Source organism: Cebus imitator, unplaced genomic scaffold (assembly GCF_001604975.1).
Source record: "Cebus imitator isolate Cc_AM_T3 unplaced genomic scaffold, Cebus_imitator-1.0 Scaffold82, whole genome shotgun sequence".
In the NCBI taxonomy this organism is placed as follows: Eukaryota; Metazoa; Chordata; class Mammalia; order Primates; family Cebidae; genus Cebus; species Cebus imitator.
In genome coordinates, this window is record NW_016107397.1 from 10120919 (window position 1) to 10132582 (window position 11664).

At 55.4% G+C, this 11664-nt stretch overlaps 1 protein-coding gene across 4 annotated transcripts in view; it reads right to left on the minus strand.

Annotated features, from left to right (window-relative positions):
• Positions 1-11664, minus strand: part of AMZ1 (archaelysin family metallopeptidase 1) — a 38925-nt gene that overhangs the window by 20810 nt on the left and 6451 nt on the right. Inside the window, exon 1 of one of the 4 annotated variants that reach the window (XM_017533787.2) lies at positions 8430-8527. The exons of the other annotated variants lie outside the window; for them this stretch is intronic. The gene's annotated coding sequence lies outside the window, so the exon portion shown is untranslated. Of the gene's footprint in view, positions 1-8429; positions 8528-11664 lie in introns of those variants that run through there. 4 annotated transcript variants of the gene reach the window in all.

Below are 11664 nucleotides of genomic sequence, written 5' to 3' on the forward strand. Positions count from 1 at the left end.
TGCAGTGGTGCACTCATGACTCACTGCAGCCTCCAACTCCTGAGCTCAAGCAATCCTCCTGCCTTGGCCTCCTGAGTAGCTGAGACTACAGGCATGCATCAACATGCCCAGCAAATTTATTTTTTGTAGAGAAGGGTCTCACCATGTTGCCCAGGCTGATCTCGAACTCCTAGACTCAAGCAATCCTCCCTTTTTGGCCTCCGAAAGTGCTAGGATTACAAACCTGAGTTACCACATCGGCCTGAACACACAGCTTTTGTTTTTTTTTTTTTTTGGACGGAGTCTTGCACTGTCACCAGGCTGGAGTGCAGTGGTGCCATCTCACTCACTGCAGCCTCTGCCTCCCAGGTTCAAGTGATTCTCCTGCCTCAGCCTCCCGAATAGTTGAGACTACAGGTGTGTGCCACCACACCCAGATAATTTTTGTATTTTTAATAGAGATGAGGTTTCACCATGTTGGCCAGGATGGTCTCGATCTCCTGACCTCATGTTCCACCCACCTCAGCCTCCCAAAGTGCTGGGATTACAGGCGTGAGCCACTATGGCCGGCCTACACACAGATTTTCAAGCACCATGGTTCTCATCACTACGGGAAGCCAGGCCTCACCTTGCTGGGATCACTTGGGTTCTACACAGACCAAGTCTGTGCCCAGACCCCCATGCCCCCCACCAGACTTCAGCATGGGTCTCACTCCTGTGCCACCTGGAGTGCACAGGGTGGTCCTGGTGGGTTCACACTGGGATGAATTCCTGCTCCTGGACTCCTGGAGTGAACAGGGCGGTCCTGGCGGGTTCACACCAGGGTGGAATTGTTGCTCCTGGACCGCAGGGGAAGAAAAAAAAATCAGATGCACCGACGATGGAGAGGACCAGATTCCGTGGCCCTGGAAAGGGCTGTAGTGGGCAAGTTTTGCAGGGGGCCAGCGAGTGAGCAAGGGGGAGCCGTGAGGACAGACCCAAGTCGGCCAGAAGCAGCTGAGAGATGCGTGATCAGTGGTTCTGAAAGAGGCCGGTGGAGGGGGGTGGTCCCTGGGTAGGCCCACACGGGTTCATTCATTTATCCAATATACATAAAATAATAGGCTGGGCGAGGTGGCTCATGCCTGTAATCCCAGCACTTGGGAGGCCGAGGCAGGTGGATCACTTGAGGTGAGGAGTTCAAGTCCAACCTGGCCAACATGGTAAAACACTATCTCTACTAAAAATATAACAATTTGCCAGGTACAGTGGTTGGGCACCTATAATCCCAGCTATTTGGGAGACTGAGGCAGGAAAATCACTTGAACCCAGGAGGCAGAGGTTGTAGTGAGCTGAGATCACATCACTATACTGTAGCCTGGGCAACAGAGTGAGATTCCACATAAAAAAAATAAGTATTATAAGTTATAAATAATATATATTATATATATATATATTTTTTTCACTAAATCTCATATAAAATCTTTTTTTTTTTCTTTTTTGAGACGGAGTTTTGCTCTTGTTGCCCAGGCTGGAGCGCAATGGCGCCATCTCGGTTCACGACAACCTCTGCATCCCAGTATCAAGCGATTCTCCTGCTTCAGCCTCCCGAGTAGCTGCAATTACAGGCACGCACCACCACACCCGGCTAATTTTGTATTTTTAGTAGAGACAGGGTTTCTCCATGCTGGTCAGGCTGGTCTCAAACACCCGACCTCAGGTGATCCACCCACCTCGGCCTCCCAAAGTGCTGGGATTACAGGTGTGAGCCACTGTGCCCGGCCCTATACAATCTTATATTAAGATTATATATGAAATTATGACCAGATACAGTGGCTCACGCCTTTAATCCCAGTACTCCAGGAAGCAGATGGATCACCTGAGCCCAGGAGGTCAAGGCCAGCCTGGGCAACACAGAGAGACCCCCATCCCTACTCTATAAAAATAAAATAAGGTCCAGGCACAGTGGCTCACGCATGTAATCCCAACACTTTGGGAGGTGGAGGTGAGCAGATCACTTGAGATCAGAAGATCAAGACCATCCTGGCCAACATGGTGAAACCCCGTTTCTACTAAAAAATATATACAAAAATTAACTGGGCATGGTGGCAGGTGCCTCTAATCCCGGCTACTCAAGAGGCTGAGGCAGGAGAATTGCTTGAACCAGGGAGTCAGAGGTTGCAGTGAGCCGAGATCATGCCACTGCACTCTAGCCGGGGCAACAGAACAAGACTCCATCTCAAAATAAATAAATAAATACATAATAAAATAAGGATTTATTATGAAAATCGGCTCACAGGACCACAGAGACTGCGAAAGCCTGCAGCATGCTGTCTACACACCAGAGACCCAGGGAAGCCCGAGGTGTGACTGAAACTCAGCTCAAGTCTGAAGGCCTGAGAACCAGGGCAGCCGATGGCGGACATCCAGTCCCAGAGCAAGAGAGGATGAGCTGTCCCAGCTCCAGTGGCGAGGCAGGAAATGAGGGGTGAGTCTTCCTCCCTCTGCCATCTGTTCTATTCAACCCCTTGAGGGACTGGAAGATACCCAGCCACATGGTGAGGGCAGGCCACCTTTTGAACCCACAGTCCTAATCCTAACCTCATCGTAAGCACCCCAACAGATACGCCTAGAGACAGCATTGCATCAGGCACGCTGTGGCCCCGCTAGATGGATCTATGACAGTGACATCTGTGGTTGAGGGCTTCCTGGGTGCTGGGCCCCATGCCAGGGCTTCGCCAGCATGAGTAGACAAAACAGAGGTCCCTGGCCCCATGGAGCTTAGATCCAGAGCAGGAAGGCAGATGGCAGAAGTGCTAAGTAAATCGTGTATATGGTAGGTTACAAAGTGACAGGTTCTACTGGAAAAATGCCTACAATCCCGCACTTTTGGAAGCCAAGGTGGGAGGACTGCTTGAGCCCAGGAATTCAAGACCAGCGTGGGTGACATAGTGTCTCTACCAAAAAAAAAAGTAAACATTAGCCGGGCGTGGTGGTGCACACCTGTAGTCCCAGCTATTCGGGAGGCTGAAGCAAGAGAATCGCTTGAACCCAGGAGGTGGAGGTTGCAGTGAGCCGAAATCATACCACTGCAAACCAACCTGGGCAACAGAACAAGACTCTGTCTCAAAAAAAAAAAAAAAAAATTAGCTTGGTGTGGCGGCACACACCTGTGGTCCCAGCTACTCAGGAGGCTGAGGTGGGAGGACTCTGCAGCCCAGGAGTCCAAGACTGCAGTGAGCTGTGATCACCGCACTGTACTCCAGCTCAGATGACAGCAAGACGCTGTGTCAAACCACAACAAAAACACCACCTCCCTGAAGAGCCGGGCAGGGGCAGAGGTGTGCCAGGCCTGCACTCCCATTTCTGAGAGGGTGATCAGAGTGGACCCCGTTGAGGTGGGATCTCTGAGCAAGGAGGCAGCGGGGAGGAAGGGCGGACTGTCCCAGACAGAGGGGGCTGTGCACAGGCCCATGGCAGATACGTCTGGGGGCTCCAGGGACAGCCAGAGGAGGCCAGTGTGGCTGGAACGAAGTAGGGGAGAGAACGGGACGAGATCGGGGAAGATGGTGCCATGTCATGCAGGAGCCGGGAGGCTGTTGGAAGAGCTTTAACCTTTTCTCTGAGTGAGGTGGGGAACCACGGCTGAGCTTGTGACAAGGGGTGGGGTGCAGAGCTCCACAAAGCCCATCTCCTGCCCTAGCCGGGCCAGGTGTCAGGGTGCAGACGCAGTGCCTCCAGCAAGATCTCAGAGTTCCCTCAGGGACTCCACAGAAGAGGTGCCCAAGAAACCCTTGAAGCCAGAAAGCCCTCGACAGCCCCGGGGACTCTGGCATGAGCTTGATCCTCTTTTGTTTTTTTAAAGAATTTTTTTTTTTTTGAGACAGTCTTTCTCTGTCACCCAGACTGGAGTGCAATGGCTCAGTCTCAGCTCATTGCAACCTCTGCCTCCCAGGTTCAAGCGATTCTCCTGCCTCAGCCTCCCGAGTAGTTGGGATTATAGGTACCTGCCACCGTGCCTGGCTAATTTTTGTACTTTTAGTAGAGACAGGGTTTCACCATGTTGGCCAAGCTGGTCTCCAACTCCTAACCTCGTGATCTGCCCGCCTTGGGCTTCCAAAGTGCTGGGACTACAGACGTGAGCCACCATACCCAGAGCGCTTGGTCCTCTTTTAACCCCACTGTGCCTCAGTTTCCTCCCAGGTGAGATGGGTGTGGTCCCACCTGCCTTCCTCCCAGAGCCCGGCTGTCCCAAGCAGGAGCAGGAGGCGCTCAGCCAGCCCCTGAGCATCTGACACCATACAAGACTCACCAGCCTATTTTTGTCTCTGGGTGCTGGTCACACAACCTGCTTGCCGGCTCCTCACTCCCAGACCTTCCGCTCACCAGCACTGCCACTGCGCGGAGCAAGCACCGTCACCACCCAGTTACCTCCAAATCATTCCCCTGGTGCCGTGGCCAGCGCAGAACGATTTGTTCTGTGGAGAGGGCCCTATACATTATTTCTCTGGAGCAGCCCAGGGCCTTCCAGATGCCCAGGAGGGTCTGTGTCCCAGCTTTCCAGAGGAGGAGATGGTAAAAGATATCAGTACCTGCGGGCAACCTGGACCGGCCCTGGCCAACATCCCTCCTTCTGTGTCTGCCACCTTGCAAAGCCCCAAAATCACTTTCTGATGCAACACCTGTCCAACCTCCATGGCCACCCTGGGATTCACCTGTGTCAAAGCTCAGGAGACTGGGGCTCAGAGAGGGCAGCCACTTGCCCAGAGTAACACAACTCACCGGCATCTTGACTTCTAACACAGTGACCCCCACCCAACTCCGGTCCTCACACACAGACTTTCCCCTACTCTCGAGGAGGCTTTCCTGCCAGCACCCACACCCCCATGACCACCTAAAGACCCTGGTCAGGGGCTTCCCTGCCAGCAGACCCTCCCACCCCAGGCAAAGCATCAAGAAATGAGAAATGCCTTTTTTTGCCTGTCACCAGGCTGGAGTGCATTGGTGCAATCTCAGCTCACTGCAACCTTCTCCCAGGTTCCAGCTATCCTCATGCCTCTGCCTCCTGAGTAGCTGAGACTACAGACACATGCCATCATACCATGCTAATTTTTGTATTTTTAGTAGAGACAGGATTTCAACACGTTGGCCAGGCTGGTGTCGAACTCCTGGCCTCAAGCGATCTGCCTGCCTTGGCCTCCCAAAGCGCTGGGATTACAGGGATGAGCCACCACACCCGGCTGAGAAATGCCTTCTTTTTACCAAAAGTTCACAAGCCGTACTACATCGGTCCCAGGTGTGACTTGGGCCCAAACTGCAAACCTCAGGCTCATCTAAGTCATTCAGGGAGGACCAAATCCTGTAGAACCAGGAAGAAGCTCAGCAAGTTTTCCAGGGGGCCAGAACACATACGCAGAGAAGCCACGACCATAGAAAGCTGTTTGCACACCTACAAGCAGTGTTGGGCACACAGGCAACTCAGAGCATCTACGTGGGAAACTCAGCCAGAGACACAACACCGAGTCAGCCACCCTGGGCCACCCAGGAACGCGTGGTCAGGCCAGCTCCACACTGGCCCCACTGGAGGAGCAACAGGATGTGAGAGGCAAGGTCTAAAAATAACCACCTCCTGGGACTCCACACTTGAGTCCAGGAGTTTGAGACCAGCCTGGGCAACACAGGGAAACCCCATCTCTACAAAACATTTTAAAAATTAGCTGGGCAAGGTTGGGCACAGTGGCTCACACCTGTAATCCCAGCACTTTGGGAGGCTGAGGCGAGCGGATCACAAGGTCAAGAGTTCGAGACCAGCATGACCAACATGGTGAAACCCCATCTCTACTAAGAATACGAAAACATTAGCTGGGCATGGTGGCACGTGCCTGTAATCCCAGCTGCTCAGGAGTCTGAGGCAGGAGAATCAGTTGAACCTGGGAGATGGAGGTTGCAGTGAGCAGAGATAGTAACACGGCACTCCAGCCTGGGTGACAGAGCAAGACTCCATCTCAAAAAAAAAAAAAAAAAAATTAGCTGGGCATGGTGGTGCCTGCCTATGTTTCCAGCTACTAGGGAGGCTGAGAGGAGAAGACTGCTTTAGCTCTGGAGGTGGAGGGTGCGGTGAGCTATGACTGCATCACTGCACTCCAGCCTGGAAGACAGAGCAAGGCCTGTCTCTCTCTCACACAGACACACAGACACACACACACACACCCGAAAACACAGCCTCCTCCCAATGCAGACCAGAGAATGTTGTGACAGGCTCCAAGCTGGGCATGCGAACACATAGGTCCCTGCATCCCTCAGCACAGGTGCAGCTCTCGGGTGTCCAGGGCACAATGTCTGCCCAGACAGCATTTCCTCTCAAGAAGTCTTGTGGCCACAGTCGTCTTTGTGGGTCATTCAGGAAAATCCTGGTCCCCACTGTCAGCCACCACCTGAGTCCTTCCATCCTGCCAGGTCATTTCTGAACGAGAGCACTCCTCACATAGAGCCAGAGCTGCATGTGAGCCCCGGGGGTACCCAGGGGGAGGGAGCTACAGTTAGTGCGGGTCAGCTTCCCCGCACCCTCTGGCACTCACCAGCCCATCCATGCCCCAAAAAGGAGACCCTCCCAAATTGAGGTTCCTCTCTGTTCTTTGGACCCTGACACAGTCTGTCCCCTTCTTCTGTTAATTATGGTCACGACAGCAGCCAACAGGTGCCATGTCTGTGTCCTCCAAGCCACACATGGATTGCAGGTGCCACTGCTGTGTTTCAGGTGGGGAAACTGAGGCTTGGGATGTTATGTGACTTGCCCATGGTGACACAGCTGGGGGGCAGTGGGGCCTGGTTTCAAAGCCATGCCTCACATTGGGACCCCAGCTGCTTAGCTCCTGGAGCAGAGGTGTTCCAATGGGGCACAGAGAGTGGGACGTCTCCTCTCCCAAAGCACCCATGTTCCTGCCCTGCTATTTTTTTGTTTGTTTTGAGACAGAGTTACACTCTTGTTGCTCAGGCTGAAGTGCAATCTCGGCTCACTGCAACCTCCGCCTCCCAGGTTCAAGCAATTCTTCTGCCTCAGCCTCCCAAATAGCTGGGACTACAGGCATGCACCACCACACCCGGCTAATTTTGTATTTTTAGTAGAGACGGGGTTTCTCCACGTTTGTCAGGAAAATCGCTTGAACCTGGAAGGCAAGAGGTTGCAGGCTGGTCGCCTACTCCAGACCTCAGGTGATCCGAAAGTGCTGGGATTACAGACATGAGCCACTGCACCTGGCCCCTGCCTGCTCTGAATACCGTGGGGTAGCGGCTTCTTCTCCTCTTGTCTCTCTTTTTTGTCCAAAGACTAGAAAAGGCACATCCATGTCCTGCCCCCACCTGCCCCTCTGGGAAGGGTCTACCACTCTAAGCAACAGGGACCACCAGGTTGCCCCAGTAACCAGGTATCCAAGGTCAGGCTGCCCTAAAACGCACAGCTCCGCGCTCTCCTTCTCCCCCATCTGACCACACAGATGCCCAGCCTTCGGGCAAGAAACCGCTCTAATTCTTGCTATTCTGAATGTGCTTTGCAAAAACCTCCCAGCAGCTGCATCGAGCTATTCATTAGCTGACAGCCCAGACCTTCAGGCAGCCCCACGCAGAACGAGACCAACGGGTTCGGGGTTTTATACCTCTCAGAAGGTTTCCATTCGCTAGGAGGGGAAATGAGGGCTTATTAGACCACAGGGGCAGTGGCCTCCGGGCCGAGCGCTTGGCTTCCTGTATCTCCCTTCACCTGCGAACCCGACTGCTCTCCCCAGTGTTTCCCTCCCGTGATGAGGGCAGAAAGGACCCCCTTCACTGCTCTCCCCGGGCCTGGTGGCCTTTGTAAAGTTTGCCGTTCGACTTCACCCCTCCCTTGCTTTTCTGGTTTTGAGACCTGTCTTACTTTCCCGCAGGGGTAATATCCAACGCCGCCTTTCTCAATCAACTGGGTGAGGGAGCCTTCTCCCTCCGCGGCACATACACAGGCTGCGGGGAGCCCTGGGCGCAATGAGATTCTCTGCGCCCTGGAGGCTCCCCGAGGACGTCCAGCACCCACCTGGCTCGCCCTAGTCCGGAAATGCCTTCTTTCGGGGCGCCTGGCCCCGGATTCCCACCCTGGCCCTAGTTTGATCCCATCGGAAAGCGCGCAGGTCGCCCTGGCCTGGGAGCCGATGGCGGGGAGGGGGCGCGTGCCCCTTCCTTGGCCCCTTCTTCCCTCTGCCGGACCCGCCCCGGGCTGTGCCGACCCCGGCGCGGCGCTGCAGCAAACTATCCCTGGCGCCGGGCTCCCTTGCTCCGGCCAAGTGCGCCCTTCGAGTCTCCGCGGTCCCTGCGCGCTCGTAGCCGCCGCCGCCTGGGCGTCTTCGGGGCTTGCGCGCGGGACCCGGAGTTGCCCCTACCCACCTGCCCCGGCACTGGGGTCCCTCCCGGCCCCGCGCCCCGGAGTTCTCCCAGCGCGCCCCTACCTCGCAGTCCCGCGCCCTCGGGAGCCGGCAAAGGCCTCGTCGGGCACCGCGCCCCGTGCAGCAGCGTGGGCAGCTCGGGATGGGCCGAAGGATCGGGAGGTCCCAGTGACGTCAGCGCGTGGGGCAGGGACTGGGGCCGGTGTGAGACTGCGGGCGGGACTGGAGGGCCACACCCCTCCCGGGCTCACCGTCCTGCCCCACGCCCTCCAGCTGCCCGCGGTGGAGCTCACGTGGGACACGCCAGCCTCCCAGAAACACCCAGGCAGGGGCCTCAGGTGAGGGACGTCAGTCAGCCTGGGTCAGTTAATGACTCCTCAGGTGAGGGCAGTCAACTAGGCTACGAGGTAAGGCCTCAGGTGAGAGGGGTGAACCAGGCCACCTGGTAAGGCCCTGACATCAGGGCTACCCCAGCAAAGTGGGGTGTGACCCGGGTGGCCTGTCATCACTCCTCCTGGGCGTCCCCTTCATCTCACACCCCCTACAAGACTGATTCATTTCAGCACTTTTTTTTTTAATTTTTTGGTAGTGATGGGGTGTCACTATGTCACCATCTCCTGGGCAGGTCTCCATCTCCTGGACTCAGGCAATGCTCCGGCCTCAGCCTCCCAAAGTGCTGGGATTACAGGCGACAGCCACCCTGCCCTGGCCTATTTATTAAGAAACACTTGCCAACACCAGCTCTGTGCCAGGACTGGGAGACAGGGCAGGGCTGGGGTCTGGGCTGGGCAGGGGCTGGAGTGGTCGGGGTCTCCTCCCGCCCACACAGCAAACCCACTCCAGATGTGCCCCGAGTTAAGACGCTGGGAGCGGCTTTCCTGACTAGGGCATAGCTCTGCGCTTCGCCTCAGGGCCCCTCCCCTCCTGGACACTGCAGGGACCCCGTTGGAGGTGGCACTGAGGGAGGGACGGTAAGTCCTGGAATGGCCTCTCCCCCACCCCATCACCTATGGGGCCTCAGCACAGCTGGGGAGGGGACCCTGGGGACAGCCCTGGCATGAGTTCCTGCGGGACAAGCCCTGAGTGCCAGGAGTGTTCCTTCTGGGGTCAGGGCACCTCCCAGGGTCCTCAGAGCCTCCAGAGGGTCCAGGCCTCCCCCAAGCCCAGGCCACAGCAGGCCTGGTGCCCCTGGTCCCTCCCTTCCTTTGGGGCTGCAAATGCCATAAGCCCAACTCAGTGGAAAGGCTAGGGGCTCCATTCTCCGGCACTCTGCCCTGGGGTCTCTTCCCTGACACTTATGTTAAGATACGCTTGCCAGCACCAGCTCTGTGCCAGGACTGGGAGAGAGGGCAGGGCTGGGATCTTGGCTGAGGCAGGGCCAGGGGTTGTCGGGGTCTTCTCCCACCCACACAGCAAAACCAGATGTGCCCTGAGTTAAGAAACACTTGCTAGCAAGTGTTTCTTAAAAGAATAGATGGGCCAGGGCAGGGTGGCTCGCACCTGTAATCCCAGCACTTCGGGAGGCTGAATCGGGAGGAGTGCTTGAGGCTAGGAGATGGAGTGTGAGCTGGCGTATCCACAGCCCAGTTGGGTCCTGTGCCCATGTCCACGACATCCCAGCAGGAGGCTGGAATTATCGGAAGAAGAATCACCACTCCTCCACCGTCATCGGGAGATGGGCGAGCTGTGCAGTTGCTGAGGGGCCAGCCCGGTGCCTTGGACCCTGGTATCCAAAACAGATGGTCACTAGCTCAGACAGGACTGGTCCCAGGTCTGCACCAGGCCCCGGGTTAGGAACAAGGAGACCAAGTGAGCCCACGAAGGACCCTACGCCATCCCCAAGGCCACCTGGGTGGTCAGGAGGGGCCCAAGGAGGACTGTACCCTCAGCCCCTCTAGCTGAGGTGGGGCTGTCTCCCAGCAGAGCTTCCTTAACCTGCTCCCAGTCCCTGCTAGATGAGTGATTGGGAGGTGGGAGTTTTCCCTGGGGTCCACCCACCTGCTGCTGCCACCTGATAGGAGGTCTCTGCCCAGCCCCACTAGGTAGTCCTGCAAGGGTTGGGCAGGTGGGAGGTGCTGGCCCGAAGGAGGGAGGCCTCCAGCTCCTGCTTCAAGTCACTCATTGTGGCCTCTTGTTACCCAATGGTCAGTGGCCCTGAGGATGGGCGCTCTGCTCTGCCCTGGCCAGCTGCGAATACAGCCCTAACCCTGTGCCAGCCGCCCCCCAGATGGAAAGTGCGGGAGGATGACCAAGCCCAGCCCTGGCCGTGAAGGCCAGCAGGACAGCTCCAGACGGAACCCAGAGGCCTTTTCCTCAAACTGCCCTTTTACTCTCTGCAAACCCTTCCCTCGGGCCGGCAGGCGGCCGCCCACCAGCTCTGCCTCACCGTACAGAAATGCCCCCACGCCCTCAGCAGCGCCCTGCAGATGGCTGAGGTATTCGTCACCATCGTCCCACACCATTGCAGAGGAATTCTTTTAAGCCTTAAGAAATAACAACACTAGGTGTCCAGTGTGCAGAATTTCAAAAATTATGAAAAATAACAAAAAGAAGACCCCATAAGCCATTTGTCAAGAGGTAACCTCTCTTACCTTCCTGTCAGACATCCTTCTGATCATCTTTTCCTCCACATTGAAATATGTATTTTTAAAATTTTCTTTTGAGACAGGGTCTTGCTCTGTTGCCCAAGCTGGAACACAGCGGTGCAAACACGACGCACTGCAGCCTTGACTTCCTAGGCTCAAGCAATTCTCCTGCCTCAGCCTCCTGAGTAGCTGAGACTACAGACACACGCCATCATACCTGGCTAATTTTGCAACTTTTATATAGAGATGGGATCTCACTGTGTTGCCCAGCCTATTCTCAAACTCCTGGGCTCAAGCGATCATCCCAGTTCAGCCTCCCAAAATGCTGAGATCAAAGGCATGAGCCACCATGCCCAGTCTAAATATGTATTTTAAGGGATTCACACCACATAATGCATTCTACAGGTGGCCCCAACACTTTACACCCATCAGTGGCCAGAAGTCAGCCCCCACCCCGATGGTCTGTGCTAGATTCCGTGTCATGGCTCCGTCACCTGGTTTGGGACATTTTGGTTTCTCGGTGTCTCACTAGCATATATCACTGTGGTAAACAATCTTGTTTCCACAGATCTTTGCACATGTATGTGGATCCCTCCCAGCTCAGGATAAATTCCTACAGACAGATTCTGGCTCACAAAGCTGCACTTTTTGACACATGCTGCCATGGGGATTTTACAGGTTCTTTCTTTTCTTTTCTTTTTTTTTTTTTTTTT